An 18,296-nucleotide genomic window follows, 5' to 3' on the forward strand; every position below is an offset into this window, starting at 1 on the left:
AACAGTTTCATTTGTATTATTTATTATTATAATTTTATTTATTTGGCTGTGCTGGCTCTTTGTTGCTGCACAGGTTTTCTCTAGTTGTGGTGAGCGGGGGAGGGGGGTGCATGGGCTTCTCACTGAGGTGGCTTCTCTTGTTCTAGATCATGGGCTCTAGGCCCATGGGTTTCAGTAGCTGCAGAACGTGGGCTCAGTAGATGGGGCTCCTGGCCTCTAGGGCACAGACTCAGTAGTTAAGGCACATGGGCTTAGTTGCCCCACGACTGTTGTCATACATTTAAATTCTCGGTGTGTTGTAAACTCTGCATTAGAATACTATGTTGGCAGTTATTTTCATTATAGTGTTTTCTGGATTCCGTTGTTCTCATTGAGAAGTCAGCTACTGATCTAACTATAGCTCTTTGGCAAGTGATTAGTTTTTTCGCTTGTGTGTGCTTTCCCCACCCCTGTAATTCTGCTGTGATATGTCTGGGTGTGAATTTCTTTTGATTTTTCTTGCTTAGGATTTGTTGGGTTTCTTGAAACCAGAAATTAATGACTTCTGTTCTCTCTTCAAATGCAGCTTCTTCATTCTCTCTCTCCTCTCTTTCTGGGAGTCCAGTGAGATCTATTTTAGGTCTCTATATTGTAGCCCGTGTCTCATACTTTTTAAAATACATTTTTCATCCTTTAAATCTCTCCGTGCTTCATTTTTGGGTAGTTTCTTGTGACCTACCTTCCAGTTCAGTAATTCTATCATTGGCTGCATATCAGTTCAGTTCAGTTCAGTCGCTCAGTCATGTCTGACTCTTTGTGACCCCATGGACTGCAGCACACCAGGCTTCCCTGTCTATCACCAACTCCCGGAGATTACTCAAACTCATGTCCGTCGAGTCGGTGATGTCATCCAACCATCTCATCCTCTGTCATCCCCTTCTCCTCCTGCCTTCAATCTTTCCCAGCATCAGGGTCTTTTACAATTAGCCAGTTCTTCACATCAGGTGGCCAAAGTATTGGCGTTTCAGCTTCAGCATCAGTCCTTCCAATGAATATTCAGGACTGATTTCCTTTTAGATTGACTGGTTTGATCTCCTTGCAGTCCAAGGGACTCTCAAGAGCCTTCTCTAGCACCACAATTCAAAAGCATCGATTCTTTGGTGCTCAGCTTTCTTTATGGTCCAACTCTCACATCCATACATGACTACTGGAAAAACCATAGCCTAGCTAGCTTCGACTAGACAGACCTTTGTCAGCAAAGTAATTGAAGGAAGTAGGAAAAACCACTAGACCATTCAGGTATGACCTAAATCAAATCCCTTTCAGTGGAAGTGACAAATAGATTCAAGGGATTAGATCTGATCAGAATGTCTGTAGAACTATGGACGGAGGTTCGTAACATTGTACAGGAGGCAGGGGTCAAGACCGTCCCTAAGAAAAATAATTGCAAAAAGGCAAAATGGTTGTCTGAGAAGCCCTTACAAATAGCTGAGAAAAGGTGAGAAGCTAAAGGCAAAGGGGAAAAGGAAAGATATACCCATCTGAATTGCAGAGTTCCAAAGAACAGCATGGAGAGATAAGAAAGCCTTCCTAAGTGATCAATGGCTGCATATAGTCTGCTCTTAACTCTGCTATTCTTTTTCTTTTCTTTCTTTCCTTCCTTCTTTCTTTGCTTTCTTTTGTTTCTTTCACTCAGCATGATTATTTTGAATTTCCTCCATATTTGCACATATACTAATAGTTCATTCCTTTTCATTGCTGAATGTTATTCAATTGTATGGATATACCACAATATTTTTATACATTCACCCATTGATGGATATTTGGATTGTTTGCAGTTTTAGGCTATTACAAATTAAACTGCCATGAACATTTATGTATTTGTGTGGATATAAGTTTTCATTTCTTTTGGGTAAATGAAGTGAGTGGTTTGTATGGTCTATGTTTAACATTTTAGACACAAACTTTTTCCAGTGTAGTTGTATCATTTTAAATTCCACTAGCAGTATTAAGAGTTCTGGTTGCCTCATATCCTCACCAAGACTCATGATCATTCTTTTAAAAAATTATCCCCATTTTAGTGCTTATGTATTGATATTAATTTTTTTTCTTTTTTGAAATTTCATTTTATTTTAAAATAACACAGTGCAGTTGACTTTCTGGTATAAAAGTTTATGAGCTTTAGAAATTAACATAAAATAAAAATGATTCCTTTTTTTGTTTTTGGTGTACAGTTCCATGAGTTTTAACAAATAAATATGTTTCCATAACCCCTGCCACAAACTGATTGCAGAAAAATTCCATCATCCTAACAATCTCCCTCAACCTGTCCCTTTGTGAGCCTACCCTTATCACATCCCTAATCCATGGCAACCAACAATCTTCTATAATCTCTTTTCCCAAATTCCATAGAAAAAGTATCTTGCAATATATAACTTTTGAAAGTGGCTTCTTTCACACAGTATAGTGCCATTGGAACTCATCCATGTAATAGTTTGTTCCTTCTTATTGCTCAGTAGCATTCCATTATGAGGCTGTACCGCAATTGTTTATTCATTCACCCATTGAAGATCATTTGGGTTGCAATTGTGATTTGAGTTGCTATAGACATTCACGTTTTTGTGAACATAAGTTTTCATTTATGTAAGGTGGTTTCCTAGGAATGGGATACCTGGGTCATTAGTGTGGTAAGTGTATGTTTTACTTTATAAGAAACTGTCAAAACATTTCCTGGAGTGGCTGTACTGTTTTGTATAACTATCAGCAATGTATGAGACTTCCATTTGTTCTGCGTGCTTGTCAGTACTTGGTATTGCAAGTTTAATTTTTTTGTTTTAGTCATTCTATTAAGTTTGTAATGCTATCTCATTGTGATTTTAATGTACAGTTCCCTAATGACTAGTAACTTTAGCCATCTTTTCATATGCTCATTTACCATCCATATATCTTCTTTGTTTTAGTGTCTATTAATGCAGTTTGCCCATTAAATTTTTAAAATTTCTTTTAATTTAAAAAAAAATTGAAGTATAATTGATGTGCATTGTTGTGCTAGTTTCTGGTGTACAGCAGAGTGATTCAGACACACACACACACACACACACACACACATATTCTTTTTCAGATTCTTTTCCATTGTAGTTTATTACAAGATATTGAATATAGTTCCCTGTGCTATACAATAGTCAAGTGAAGTCGCTCAGTCGTGTCCGACTCTTTGCGACCCGGTGGACTATAGACTACCAATCTCCTCTGTCCATGGAATTCTCCAGGCAAGGATACTGGAGTGGGTTGCCATTTCCTTCTCCAGGGATCGAACCCGGGTCTCCTGCATTGCAGGCAGACACTTTACCCTCTGAGTCACCAGGGAAGCCTGTGCTATATAATAAGACCTTGTTATTTATTCATCCTATCTATACTAGCTTGCCTCTGCTAATCCCAAACTCCCAATTCTTCCCTTCCCTCCCCCACTTTCCCTGTTGGTAACCATAAATTTGTTTTCTAAATTTGTGAGCCTGTTTCTTTTTTGTAAATAAGTTCATTTGTATCATATTTTAGATTCCACATATGAATGATGTCATACGATATTTGTCTTACTCTGTCTGACTTACTGCACTAAGTATGACAATCTCTAGGTTTATCCATGTTGCTGCAAATAGCATTCTTTTTATGACTGAGTAATATTTCATTGTGTATATGTACCATATCTTCTTATCCATTCCACTCTTAATCAACATTTAGGTTGCTTTCATGTCCTGGCTATTGTAAATAGTGCTGCTATGAACATAGAGTGCATGTATCTTTTTGTATTATAGTTTTCATCTTTTCTGGATAGGAGCGGGATTGCTATATTGTATGGTTGCTCTACTTTTAGTCACCATGCTACACATTAGATCTTCAGAGCTTATTCATCTTGCATAACTGAAATTTTGCACCCTATGACTAACATCTCTTTATTTCTCCTACCCTTAGCTCTTGGCAGCTACTATTCTGCTTTCTGCTTTTATGAATTTGAGTTTTTTAGATTCTACATATAAGTGAGATTTTGCAGTATTTGTTTTTTTTTTTGTGGCTGGCTTATTTCACTTAGCATAATGTCCTCCAAGTTGACCCATATTGTTGCAAATGGCAGGATTTCCTTCTTTTTAAAGTCAGTAATATTCCTTTATATGTATACATATCACATTTATTCATTATCCATTTATCCATTTTGTTTCCTTTAGTTTTATACACAGAAGTGGGATTGCTGGGTCATATGGTAGTTCTAGCTTTCAGTTTTTGAGAAACATCTATACTATTTTCCATAACATCTGCACCAATTTGTATTCCCACTAGGAAAGTACAAAGGTTCCCATTTCTTCCTTTTCTCCTTGCCAACACTTACTGTATTTTGTCTTTTGGGTAACAGCCGTTCTAACGTGTGAGTGATATTTCACTGTGGTTTTGATTTGCATTTCCCTGATGATTTGTGATGTTGAGCACTTTTTCATGAATCCATTAGCCATTTGTGTCATCTTTGAAAAAAATGTCTGTTCAGATTTTTATCCATTTTTAAATTGGGTTATTGGCTATTTTGCTATTGAGTTGTATGGATTTCTTATATATACCAGATATTAACTCATCAGTTATACAGTTTACAAATATTTTCTCCTATTCCATAGGCAGCAGCATTTTGTTGATGATACTCTTTACTGTACAGGACCTTTTTGGTTTAATGTTGTCTCACTTGTTTATTTTTGCTTGTGCTTTTGGTATTATAGCCAAAAAATCATTCCAAAGACCAATGACAAAGAGATTTTCCCTGATGTTTTCTTCTTGGATTTTCATGATTTCAGGCCTTACATTTAAATCTTTAATCCATTTCAAGTTAATTTTTGTGTATGGCATAAGATACAGGTCCAATTTCATTCTTTTGCATGTGGATATTCAGTTTTCCTTTGGTATTGGAAAAGACTATTGTTTCCCCATTGTGTGATGACTTCTTTCAGCTTTTGTAAATCTGAAAAAGTCTTTACTTCCCTTCATGTTTGAAAGATATTTTCACTTGGTATAGAATTCTCGGTTTACTTTTTTTTTCTTTTAATATTCTCAAGATCTATCTTCACTGTTTGCATTGTTCCAAAGAGAAATATGATGTTCTTCTGTTAAGTAACATTTTTTAAAATTGTTGGGCTGCTTTTAAGATTTTCTCTTTATCACTAGCTTTGAGAGATATGATTATGATGTGCCTTGGTATAGCTTTCTTCATGTTTCTTGTGTTTGGGATTCACTGAGCTTCTTAGATCCGTGAGTTTATAGTTTCCATTATATTTGGAAAACTTTTGGCTATTACTGATCACTAGAAATCCTGTCCAGTGTAATTTCATGTCTGACATTATAATTTTTATTTCTTAAAGCTCAATTTGAGTCTGTTTTTTAAAATACATATCTTCCACATCATAACTTCTGAGGGCATGAAATACCTTTTAACCCTTTTTAATGGTCTTGTCTACTAATTCTAGCATCTGTGTCATTTTGGGGTTTGTTTGATTGATTGATTTCCCCCCTCTTCATTTTGGGTTGTATTTTCCTCCTCCTTTGCATGCCTAGTAATTTTTTTAATTGGACACCAGACATTGTGCATTTTACCTTGTTGAGTGATGGATAATTTTGTATTCCTATAAACATTCTTAAGCTTTATTCTGTGACATAGCTCCTTGGAAACAATTTGATCCTTTCAGGTCTTGTTTTTAAGATTTGTTAGACAGGATCAGAGCAGTGTTTAGTCTAGGGTTAATTATCCCCTCAACTGACCTCAGATTCTTCTGAGTACTCTGCCAAATTCCCTGTGAATTTTGAGGTTGTCCAGTCCGCTTAGTGGGAACATGCAGTATTCTTGGCCCTGTGTTAACTCTGAGTCCTGTTCCCTCTAATCTCTTCATTTGATTCTTTCCCTGGCCTTGGGCAGTTTCCTGACATGCCTGTGTTGATTAGTACTCTGCTGAATACTCAAGGGAGGCCCTCTGCAGAGAAACTGGACTTCCCTCTCTGCAGTTCTCTCCTCTCTGAAACTCATTCCTGAAGATTCTAGCCATTTTGATCACCTCAGATTTTCAGCTCTGTCTCTTCAGCTTGGGGAGGTCACTGGGCTATTTCTGAGTTCCCCTTCCCTGCCCCATGACCTGGGCACCCAAGGCCGTAATGTGGGGTGCTCCTAGTGTTCACCTTGTTTGTTTTCCAGCTCTCTCCATCACTGTCATCTGTCGCCTAATGTCCAGTGTCTTGTAACCCAGTGTCTCATATATTTTTTCATCTTTTGGTTGTTTCAGATGGAAGGTAAATTCAACCTTTTTAGTCCATCTTGGCCAGGATTCTCCTAATAATTTTTGATGGAATGTTTGACATATATATGAAAAATTATAGAGATAATTTGATTCTCTGTAAAGTATTATTTTCTTATAGAATTGTTTTACTTTAGTTTCGGGCTGGCAACTGAAAGAGGCAGTTCTCCTTAATGTAATCAGGGATTAAACTGATTTGAAGCGGAGAGTAAGTCTTTTTGAGTGTTTATTCATTTCTGATTCATCCTTATTCCTAAGATAAGGCCCTTCAGAGATTCTAGCTGAAAACATGGAGTATTTATCAGGGTCCCTTTTCCTTGGTGGACCCTAAACTCTTAATTTCTCCCATCCCTTTGGGACTATTGGAAGCACTGCTCAGTTCCTCAGACTATGAGTCATTGCTTCTGCTAAGCTTCTCAGCTTTTCAGCTGCTTTTTTAAAAATCAGTAAATGCCTTGAAGGAAAAGCAGCCAGCAATGAATGTTGGTCTCATCTTTGTGTGTTTTTCATCTTTTATCTTGGCTCTCAAGACCTCATTGCATTGGCTCTGATACCTTCAAACAGATTTTTAAAAATATTTTACCTAGTTTTTCCAGTTGTACTTGATGAGAGAGTTGGTATGCAACAAGTTAGTCCACTATTGCCAGAAATAGAAAAGCTACCTTTCATTTTTTTGTTGGTTACTTTCCTTCATCAAGGTGTTTGAAATTTGCTTTATGTTCTATAATTACAATTCTCATTTGTTTAGTGTAAGTTCTAAATTAACTTACATAGAATATTCATCACCAGTCCTTTCAGCATTGCAGGCCATTTTTGAGCTCTTTATTTTATTCAGCATTAGGTTGCTTGGATTTTATTCCCAAAAGTTTTTCTCTGGAAGCCTCCTTTCCCTGTTTCAGCTGGCTTGGTTTCTTTCCAGGTCTATTTGTACAGCTGCTATCCTCAAATTATTTCTACTTATTATTTTCCTGGTTGTATGTACTCTTTCTTTAATATTATGTCTTTCTCTTTCTAGGCTTAAAAATTACACAGTCACATGCTCTAAATTCCTGAAAAGGGTTTGGGAACATAAACTTTTGAGTCTTTGCATGTTTCACTATGTCTGCCTTCTGTTTTCACTCTTGGTACTTGAAGCTATATTATTTCCTTTTTTATAGCACATAGAGGCAATGATGAGAATTCTGAAAATGGTATTATTCTAGTTCCTTTGAAGGCAATGTTTTTCCTCTTTGGGAATTTAAAGAATTTTTTTCTTCATTCTTGATGTTCTGAGATTTCACTACAATAGATCCAGATAAATATTTAAAAATTTGTCATACCTTAGCATTTGCTTCACTCTTTAAATATGAAAACTGTGTCTTTTTTTACCTCTGAGATTTTCCAACTCATTAATTTTATTATGGTCTCCCCTCTATTGTCTTCAGCTACTCTAGAACTTTCATTTGATCAAAGCTGATACTTCTTAATCTGTCCTTGTTCTTTTAACTTTTCTTTAATATTGTAATCTCTTTTGTTCCCTGTTTGCACCGTGTTCTAAGAAAATCACTCAGAAAAACTTATTCTTCAGCTGGGGTTTTTTCCAGTCTTTAATTGGTTTGTTTTTTTAACAGCCAACTCTTGTTTTATGAATGCGATAGCCTCTCTCATCTTTCTCCAGATATTAACAATTAATTTTAAGTTATTTTCTGTATGCTACATCTACTCTTAATAATTTTAAGTCAAGGTCTTATGTGATCCATTTATTACAAGTCTGACATCCAGAGAAATCTAGGGCAGCAGCCAACATTCATGATGAGTAATTTAAAGCTTTACTTGGTCTCTTGAGAAAAACCGAAGAGGAAATGCATTTTAAATACCTACCTAACATCTTAAATATGCCTTTTCTCCACTGCTGCTTCTCAGTACACTTTATACTGCTGGTAAGAGAGCTGTGAAAGTCACCTTCCAACCCTCTCAAATCCTCTCCAATATCTTGTCCATACAGCTTCTTCTTTATACCCCCTCCTTTCCAACTTGGATTCTCTATGTTCTCTACTTAAAAAAAAAAAAATCTCCTTATGCCTCACGTGTGGATTCTCCACAACAAATGAAAACCCAAGAACTGCAACATGCAGAAGAATTTTTCTCCCTTAGAAACTGGACATAGTGAGGTAAGATTGTGAATACTCACACTCTAAAGGAATTCCCTGGTGGTCCAGTGGTTGGAACTCTGTGCTTTCACTCCCGAGGGTGTGGGTTTAACCCCTGGCCAGGGAACTACGATCCTGCAAGCTGCGCGGCATGGCCAATAAATAAATGAATTAAATTGTTCCCGTGACAGTTTTCCCGAGGAAGTATTTGAAAGTCTCTGTGGAAAGAATCCTGGCAGCCAGAGATTACTCCTCCAGTTCTCTCCCCATCCTTCTCTGTCAGTTTAATTACTTTTTTGGCATCCTAGAAACCATGCCAGGCTGAGCCTGAGTGCATCATGGTTTCTTCTCAAAAACCTTAGAGCCAGAGAGTGGCACACTCCACAGTGTAATGTGAAAAAGAGGAGATGCTCACCGAGTAGCTGTCATCACGTTTGCCAGCTGCTGCTGGATGGCCATCTTCCTTAACAACTTGAAACAAACCCAGGCCATATAAACCTCCCAATGTTTGGAGGTAGCATTTTCAGTTTCATTTCCATTTGTCTCAGTTTCCAAAATGCCAGGGTATGGTTGGTCCAAAACTCACTGCCCCTGCTCTTCTGAATCATCTTACTCAAACGAAAGCAAATGAGTGGGTGTAGTCTCCCAACTGAACTCTGGGAAAGAGGGTCCTGCTCGGGTTTCAAACTCTACTTTATTCAAGCCACTGGGATCTTGCTTATCTTGGATACAGTTTCATATTTTTGAATAACTTCTCTCCCCTAGATCTACACTAGAATCTTTAGTCTGTGCTTTATTGTTGAATCTTGCTTTTGGAAAACATGTACAGTGACCTTTTGCTCTTCTTCAGATTAGCTTCACCAACAATGAGAATTCTGAGTTTAATGAAATCTAAGATGACTTCACTTTGCTGACAAAGTTTCATATAGTCAAGGCTGTGGTTTTTCCAGTAGTCATGTACGGATGTGACAGTTGCACCTTAAAGAAGGCTGAGCACTGAAGAATTGATGCTTTCGAACTGTGGTGCTGGAGAAGACTCTTGAGAGTCCCTTGGACAGCAAGGAGATCCAACCAGTCAGTCCTGAAGGAAATCAGTCCTGAATATTCATTGGAAGGACTGATGATGAAGCTGGAGCTCCAATACTTTGGCCACCTGATACAAAAAGTTGAGTCATTGGAAAAGACCCTGATGCTGGAAAGGATTGAGGGCAGGAAGAGAAGGGGACGACAGAGGATGAAATGGTTGGATGGCATCATCGACTCAATGGACACGAGTTTGAGCAAGGTCTGGGAGATAGTGAAGGACAGGGAAGCCTGGCGTGCTGCAGTCGTCCATGGGGTCCCAAAGAGTTGGACATGACTTAGCCATTGAACAACAACAAGATGACTTATTAAATCTTGACTATAAATTAGGATTATCATTGCTGTTGTTTAGTTGCTAAGTCATGTCTGACTCTTTTGGGACCCCATGGACTGTAGCCTACCAGGCTTTTCTGTCCATGAAATTCCCCAGGCAAGAATACCGGAATGTGTTTCCATTTCCTCCTCCAGAGCATCTTCCCGACCTAGGGATCAAACCCTCATCTCCTGCACTGGCAGGTGGGTACTTTACCACTGAGCCACCAGGAAGCCCATCGATTAGGATTACAAGCCCTTATTTCAGGTCAGAGGTTCTCAACCCTAGCTGCATATGAGACTCATCTGGATGGTTAAATGAGTTCCTGTGCATAGGACTCAGCCCAGGCCAACTGAACGTGGATCTCTGAAGGAGGGGCCAAGGCATCAGGTTTTTAAAAAGCTTCTGGGTGACTCTATGTGCAGTCACAATTGAGAACCTCTCCTCCTGGTGCTTCTGGTCCTTCTAGCCTTGATGTCTCTCCCAGGAGACACCTGCTGTAAGAGGTGGTCCAGTCTGAAGATGTAAATAGCACCCTTTCCCTTTTCTCACTAATATGTACTAACAAATTGGGCCTATGAATTGAGGCCATTGTCCATTCTGCTGTTCTCTCTAGGGCTGTGAGGCAGCTGTCAGACACAAAGATTTGGTGACCTAGGGTCCCTGAACAACCCTAATGTGGGAGCCATTTAACTGATGCTCTGTTCTTGCAGCTTCTGCCCTTGTTCCGTTTCATTGGCATTTCTAATCACAGATCAGTGTTTTGATCTGGTACCCTGAGGTACTTCTCACCAACTGATCATGTTTCTGGTAGCACATACTCCACTTCAGTGATGTCAAAGTATACATCATCACTAGCTTCATAGAGGCTGCTAACTCCCAGTGGACTGATGGAACCTAGGAGGACCCTGGGCAAATGCAAACTGCAAACACATCAGTCACAAGACCCCTACTCCCATCTAGAAACAAATTACATTTCTGAAGAAACTGATGACGTGTCATTTATAACTGCATGCTTTCTGCATTTGGTAGACTTAAATAATGCTACATATGTTTGGTTTTTCTCTCCAGTATATACACTTCTAACAGCGTATTCTCCACCAAATTTGCCACTTTGGCTTCACACCTCATCCTGTCCCTTTTGGGTCATCTGGAGTAAATGTCGGGTCTGTTATGCCTTGGTTTGTCTGGGTGACTCCTTTTCTTTACCATCTTTGATCTGATTTTTCTTGCTCAACACAAGTTTTGACGTGGAGTCCAGCTGGATCTCACACTTTGGAACTCAGAGATGACTGATAGCACACTAGAATGTAGTCCAGGCACTGGGCCCTTGCTATGCTGGGGAAGGGACAGGACGGTCAGGAACTACTTCATGCATGACCTGACCTTTCCCTCTCTTTGTCTTCTACTCAGGAGAAAGCAGAGTTTTTTAAGTGATCAGAGAGGTGAAAGATGTAGCATACCCACATCCTCTGCCAAACAAACACACAGAATTGGTTCTTTACTTTATAATCCAAACCATCTGGAGGGTGAAGAAGAACTTGGCCGGTTGTCCTCTCCATTCAACTCGTTTTGTGTGCCTGTGTCCAGCCCTTCTGCTGGTTGAGATCCACCTTCTGGAACCATTTCCCACATTTGCGCCCCTTCCCCATGTCCTTTGATCTTTTTAGCACCCCCGTACTCCACCCAGTTCCTCTTTTGGGATGGGAGTGGGAGAAAGCTCAAGTCCTGAAGGTGGAAGTGGACAGTGGAAGAGTTCATTGTGCTGCTGTGACCTGTGGGAGCTATAGTTCCAAAGCAGCCAGATCTTGCTGTGGAGGATAAGTTTCTGTTGGTGTATATTTTGAATCCGATTTTGCTGAAAGAGATCATGTCTCTTCAACTTTTAATTACACTTTTAAAAAGCCTTGAGATGTTTTAGGCTCCTCAAGTGGAGTGGAAAGGAACACACACACACACACACACACACACACAACTATTCCTCCATTAATCCATTAATACCAGAGGTAACTCTGGTATTTCTTGTGTTGGCTGAGCCTGGTGCCTGTCTTTTACAGCAATGAATTTCCTCAGATGGTCTGTGATTTCTGTGTGCTCATGTTTTCGTTTGAGAAATTCTGTTTGTATGGCTGTGATGCTGGCTCTGATTATGGAGCTTGTTTGGAGGATTATGGGGCCACAGTGGAGTGGGGGATGTTTGGCTGTGTCTCTCCCTGATGGGGATTGCTGGCTTCCTGAGGCAGTTTTAGGGGGAGAATACACATTGCTGCTGTCCGCTGCTCAGCACAAGCCCTTGGAGAACATGTGACGAGAGAGAGTGGGAGAGGAGGAAAACTCTCCAAATGTGTACATGTAGTCTTGAAATCACCCACCCAGAAGACTGTTCAGCTCCACTGGGAATGTCCCTTCTGTTCCACTAGTAAGTCGTATTGTGCTCATTGAACTCAGTCACTCAGCCGTGTCTGACTCTTTAGGACTCTGAACTGTAGCCTGCCAGGCTCCTCTGCGCATGGGATTATCCCAGGAAGAATACTGGAGTGGGTTGCCATTTCCTCCTCCAGGAGATCTTCTCGACCCAGGGATTGAACCTGAGCCTCCTGCATTGCAGGCAGATTCTTTACCACTGGGGATTCTGAGCCACCGGGGAAGCCCCTGGTAATAAGTCACATACTATTGGTTGAAAAATAGTGACAGATGACCCTTAATTTTTATAACAACCCAGAGATTTTAATCTTTTATGAAGAAATATTTAAAAGTCAATTGATGCATCATGAATGGTATGGCCATTTTCCTGGAAGTATAATATTTTGTTAGGCACAAATGGCCACATGTTAATCGAATTTACCAGTTGATTCTGACTTGAGGTGCCCTTAGTTTGAAATGACTCTCTTAGTAATACACAGATCCTGGCTTACATGCAAAAACTTTACTTGTGGTTAGGATATAGTTTTGACTTCCCAGGTGGCACAGTGGTAAAGAATCCACCTGCTAATGCCAGAGATGTGAGTTCGATCTCTGGGTCGAGAAGATCCCCTGGAGGAGGAAATGGCAACCCATTCCAGTGTCCTTGCCTGGGAAATCCCATGGACAGAGAAGCCTAATGGGCTACAGTCCATGGGGTCACAAGAGTCAGACATGACTGAACACACACACACACACATACCTGATATAATTTGCCACAGTATGTGTCAAAATCTGCAACAAAATTTTCTTTTTAAAAAGAAAATCACAGATATCATTTAGAATTGTAGAACTATGTTACTTCCTTTGGAAAATTAATAATCAATATGGCATATGTGATAATTCCCTATAAACAACATTCAATTGGCTTCAGTCTCTTTATACTCAGAATAGGCTGTATTAGAAGGTGCTGTTTTCAAGGGAATGGGTACCAGCTCATAGCGAAGGGTGCCATCTACTGGATTTACTAACATTCCCTCTAACACCACCAGGAATTCTCTTTCAGGACTCTTGGATACTAACATTTCCTCCATTTCTGCGTTACTCCGTCCTTCCCCACTAGTAGCCCATTTTCACACAGCATAAACAGCGCACAGAATTCCCATGGAGCTGTGTAGCAGCTTCTGAACTGAATCCCAATGATTTTTTAAAAAATTTTTGGCTGCACTGGGTCTTCATTGCTTTGCACAGGCTTTCTCTAGTTGTGGTGGTGGGGCTTCTCATTGGAGTGGCTTCTCTTATTGCAGAACATGGGCGTGAGATTTTCGGGCTTCAAACTGAATCCCAGTGATGCTTGTGTCTTCTTGAGTGTGCACTAGTCACCTGCTTCTAATCAATAGAATGTGCCAAAGGGGATGGGATAGCCCTTCTCAAATTAGATTACAAAAGAGTGTGACCTCTGTCTTGGGCTCAGCTTCTCTGGTGCCTCTTACTGGCCTGTTCTGATGAAGCCAGCTGCCATGACTTGTGAGCTACCCTATAGAGAGGTCCAGATGGTAAGGAACTGAGGGTAGCCTCTGGCCAGCAACCAGTGAGAAACTGAGGCCCTTATTGGAAATGAGACCCACAGCCCAACAGCTTGTGAGAAACACAGTCCTGCCAACACTCATGTGAGTGAGCTCAGAAGTAGATCCTTCCTCCATGGAACCTTCGGATGAGGCTGCAGCCCCAGTCAGCATCTTGATCGCAGCACTGTGAGACACCCTGGTTCCTGACCCACACAAACTGTAACAAAATGAATGTTGTTTTGAGCTATTAAGTTTGGTGATGTTTTGTTATGCAGCAGTAGATAACTAATTCAAAGGCCAATGATGGCTCAGTAATTTTGATGGATTTTCCAAAGCTTCAAAGCTTCATGTGTTTTTATCATTAATTTTCAGTTGGAAGAATAAAACAGGAATACATTCTCTTGGTGAAAATAAGGACATTATAGATAAAGCCCTCTTCAACAGTAACCTGATCTAGGTCTCTCTCCCTGCAACCTCTCCACTCTTTGTTATGAGTTTGGAGTGAATCTTTCTAAAACTTTCTATAAACATGCATGTGCTTGTTTTTACAAAAATAGCGCTCCCTTGCAATATCATTCACTTTTTTCACTCTCCCTTGCTTTTTTCCCACTCAGCCATCTCATTGTTTTGAAACCTACATTTTGATATATGTGGATCTAGTTCATTCTTAGCTATGAAATGAAAACAGCACATTTTACTTTTCTGTCTTATACTCATGACCTTCAGTTGTTTCCACATTTTCACTGTTAAACACAATGCTGCAATGAACATCTCCTACTCGTCTATACCAGAGCTTGCTTTTCTGGGGCAGACACCTCCAAGGGCAAGTGGTGTTGGGGGGCACACCTTTAGTCTTAGCAACATTGCCAAATTGCTCGGCAAAATGGCTGTGTGAATTTACACTTCCTGTTTGCCCTAAACCTTGCCAGAATGTCATATTTTCCAGTCTGGTGGGAGAAGAATGACCTCTCGTTGTTTTAGTTTGCATTTCCTTAGTTATTAGTGAGGTTGAACAATTTTTTATACATTTTTTGGCAGGTTTTCTCCCTTTTTTATAGGGTTCCTATGAGAGCAGTTGTGTGTGTGTGTGTAACAGGGGTTGGGGGAAGGGTGTGAATTTGAGCTTGGATACCAACTACCCAGCGGAGCTGCATTCCAGTTTTGAGAACGTGCACTGCCTATTGCTGATAGCACTGGGAGAGCTTGTGGGAGATTGAGATCACATACAGCTTCTTTGGGAGTGAGATAGAGCCACTGGTTTCAGCTAGGAGGTTAATCTAGCCAGGCTTGGGGGTTATCCGGCACTCAGACTCTTCCCAACACTATTGTGTGAAGGCAAAAAGAAGGGGGTTATGATGTTGGCTTAATTAATTGCCTCTGATTCAGCACAAAATAGGTTGCTGCCACATTATGGGGGCAGGCAGAGAATGAATGGAACTCAGGAAGCTCTCCTCAGTAACAGTTAATAAAAGATGATCACATGCCTAAACAGACAAAACTGACAAGAGCAAGGACTCTCTGGAATTCAAGTTTGGGATGCCTCACACCTGTCAAGGCAAGAGGAGTTAGGATTGTATGATGTGAGGAGGGATACCTCATAAGTAGTTGCAAAAACAAAGGCAATTGCTGATCCTCGAATTTTCTTCCTTGCCCGATAGTATATTTATATATTTTAAAGAATTTCTCATATCTTTGACTGACTTCTCTCTCGGTATAGATGAAGAGGGATAAACTTGTGCTGTTTAGGCCATAAGTTCCAGAACTGTGTTGGAATTAGCAGAGGAACAGATCTGATCCAAAGATCTTTATCTTGCAGCTGGATGCAGAGACTGAGGAGACCTTGGTCTCTCTTTGGGAAGTGAGATTGTATTTTATGTTGAAATGGGAAACAACCATGTTATTTTCGACAACAGAATTTTTGGAAGGGTATATATGGGAAGATGGCTTATGTGAATAATTAGTGACCAAAGGGATGGAATGTTTTGGGATGGATGTGTGGGAGATACTACCCAATATTCATTCCGCCCTCCTGACAGCAAGCATGATTACTTCTGGGCAATTCCCTAGGTGTGTACAATCTTGGTGGAATGATAGATTGAGGATCTGGTAGAACTCCTGCTCCAGAGGCCCCTGAAGTCTCCAGCTGCCAGATCTTTCCTCTAATTTCTGCAATAGAGCCAAAGTGTCAGCATGTTGCCCGAAGTATGTGAGGGTGACTCAGTCTTCTGGAACTTTTAATCCTTTAATCCTCAACAGAGTGAAGCAAATCAATTCATTTTTTGCAGTGACTGTGCTGGGAAAGATTGTCAAGCTACTCCAGTTACAGAGCCTCTCTGGTTCTGTTTTGCTCCACTGCATGAATATACTTCAATGTATATATGTCCTTTCTCTATCCACATCTGGGGCTATCTCAAGTATTGCAGCTGTGAGGATTCTTTTTTGTTTTTTCCCCATTAATTTTACTTCAGTAACTTCCACTTTCTGTCCCTAGCTACTGAGTGGATAGATTTTTGTCACGATAGTGTTTATTTATAATACATTTAAATATATACATTTTAATTTCTTTTTATTGCTCTTACTAAATACATATATTTCTAGGAAGAGACAAAGTCAGTTTATACCCCACTAAAAGAGAAAGTATATCTAAAGTTTAAGTAAAAGAGAAAAAATACCAAGCTATAAAAAATGCAAAGTTGGGAAAATGTTCTAATAGCCATACCTAACGCACAAATTGTCTTTCATTGCCAGACATTGCACTTAGCTAAAACATTTACAATTTAGTAAAAGTGAGATTATTTGATAAGATTTGTTTTGTTTTTGCAATTAATGTTAAGAATAAAAACAAAAATTGTAATGAAAATACACAAAGCAATGTTGGAGTACTTTTATAGCTTTTGATTGCATCATAGACCAAAAAAAGAATCAAGGTCCTTTGTTTTGTTGAGCGACCCAAACATTTGGTCAAATGCATTGCCTTTGGAAATGTCTAAACTGTCTTTTCTATCTCTTTGCTTGTTAATCTTTAAACTCACAGGGATTTCAGGGTAAACTTAATCAGTATGCTTCTGATTTATTGTCAAGTCACTGAAAAGTTACTTCTAAAATGTTAGTTCATGACAAATGGGATTTTTGAACCGTTTAAAAATACTTTCAGGACCTTGTATTTAGAGACAAAAAAGTCATATTTCTCTAGATGTCACTGGACTGAAATCCCAGCGAGGAGAGGTTTAACTTTAGAACTCTAAGAGTGAGAATCGATCTTCAACTTGAAAAAGCACGTCTTCTACCACCATTCTCCGGTGTTGTCCCACCTTATCTCCCATTCTGTAGATTTGATATTTGAACTTTGACTTCAGTTTAAAAGCTATCCGAGTGCTCCTCTCTTTTTTAAATTGAAATTCAGTTGCTTTATATATGGTGTTAGTTTCAGGTGGACAGCATAGTGATTCAGTTTTTTTTTGCAGATTATGTTCCAGTGTAGGTTATTACAAGAAAATGCTGTGAAGATTCTTGTACTTCACTTTTGGTGCAGATGTTTATTCATTTCTCTTGGGTATACACCCAGGAGTAAAATTACTATACTTGTAATGGAGATTAAGCATGCATCTTTGACTTATTAAATCTAATGTTAAATGACAATTTTGCCTGTTCCCAGGGCCACAGGAACCATAGAACATCCCACTCTACCCCATCCTGGCCTATGTGCCTTTGTAGTTGTGTCTGTTAAGCCTCTCAAAATATAATTATTATTGTATTGTGCAATCAATATTTTATGCCTTTTATTTATTTTATTTATTTAAGTATAGAGTATTTACAATGTTGTGTTAGTTTCTGGTATATAGCAAAGTGATTCAGTTATATATATTCTTTTTCATATTCTTTTCCATTATACTATATTGAATATAGTTCCCTGTGCTATATAGTATGATGTTATTGTTTCTCTATTTAGACATGGTAGTTTGTATCTACTAATCTGAAACTCCTAATTTATCCCTCCCCCCTTTCCTGTTTGTAACTATGTTTGTCTTCTGTGTCTGTGAGTTTGCTTCTGTTTTTTTTTTTTAATATTTATTTTTATTTATTTGGCTGCATAAAGTCTTAGTTGTAGTTGTGGCACGTGGGAACTAGTTCCCTGACCAGGGATCGAACCCAGCCCCCCTGTATCGGGAGCACAGAGGCTCAGCCACTGGACCACCAGGGAATTCCCTGCTTCTGTTTTATAAACAAATTCATTTATATTATTTTTCAGATTCTACATATAAGTGATATATATGATATTTGCTTTGCTTCACTTAGTATGATAGTCTCGAGGTCTATCCATGTTGCTGCAAATGGCATTATTCTTTTTATGGCTGAGTAATAGTCCACTGTGTATATGCCCCACATCTTCTTTATCTGTTCATTTATCGATGGATGTTTAGGTTGCTTCTGTGTCTTGGCTCTTGTAAATACATTTCACATTTGTTCTTGAAGGGTACTTGCACGGGGTACAGGTTGTTAGGTTGGC

This window comes from Ovis canadensis, chromosome X (assembly GCF_042477335.2).
Source record: "Ovis canadensis isolate MfBH-ARS-UI-01 breed Bighorn chromosome X, ARS-UI_OviCan_v2, whole genome shotgun sequence".
Classification (NCBI taxonomy): Eukaryota; Metazoa; Chordata; class Mammalia; order Artiodactyla; family Bovidae; genus Ovis; species Ovis canadensis.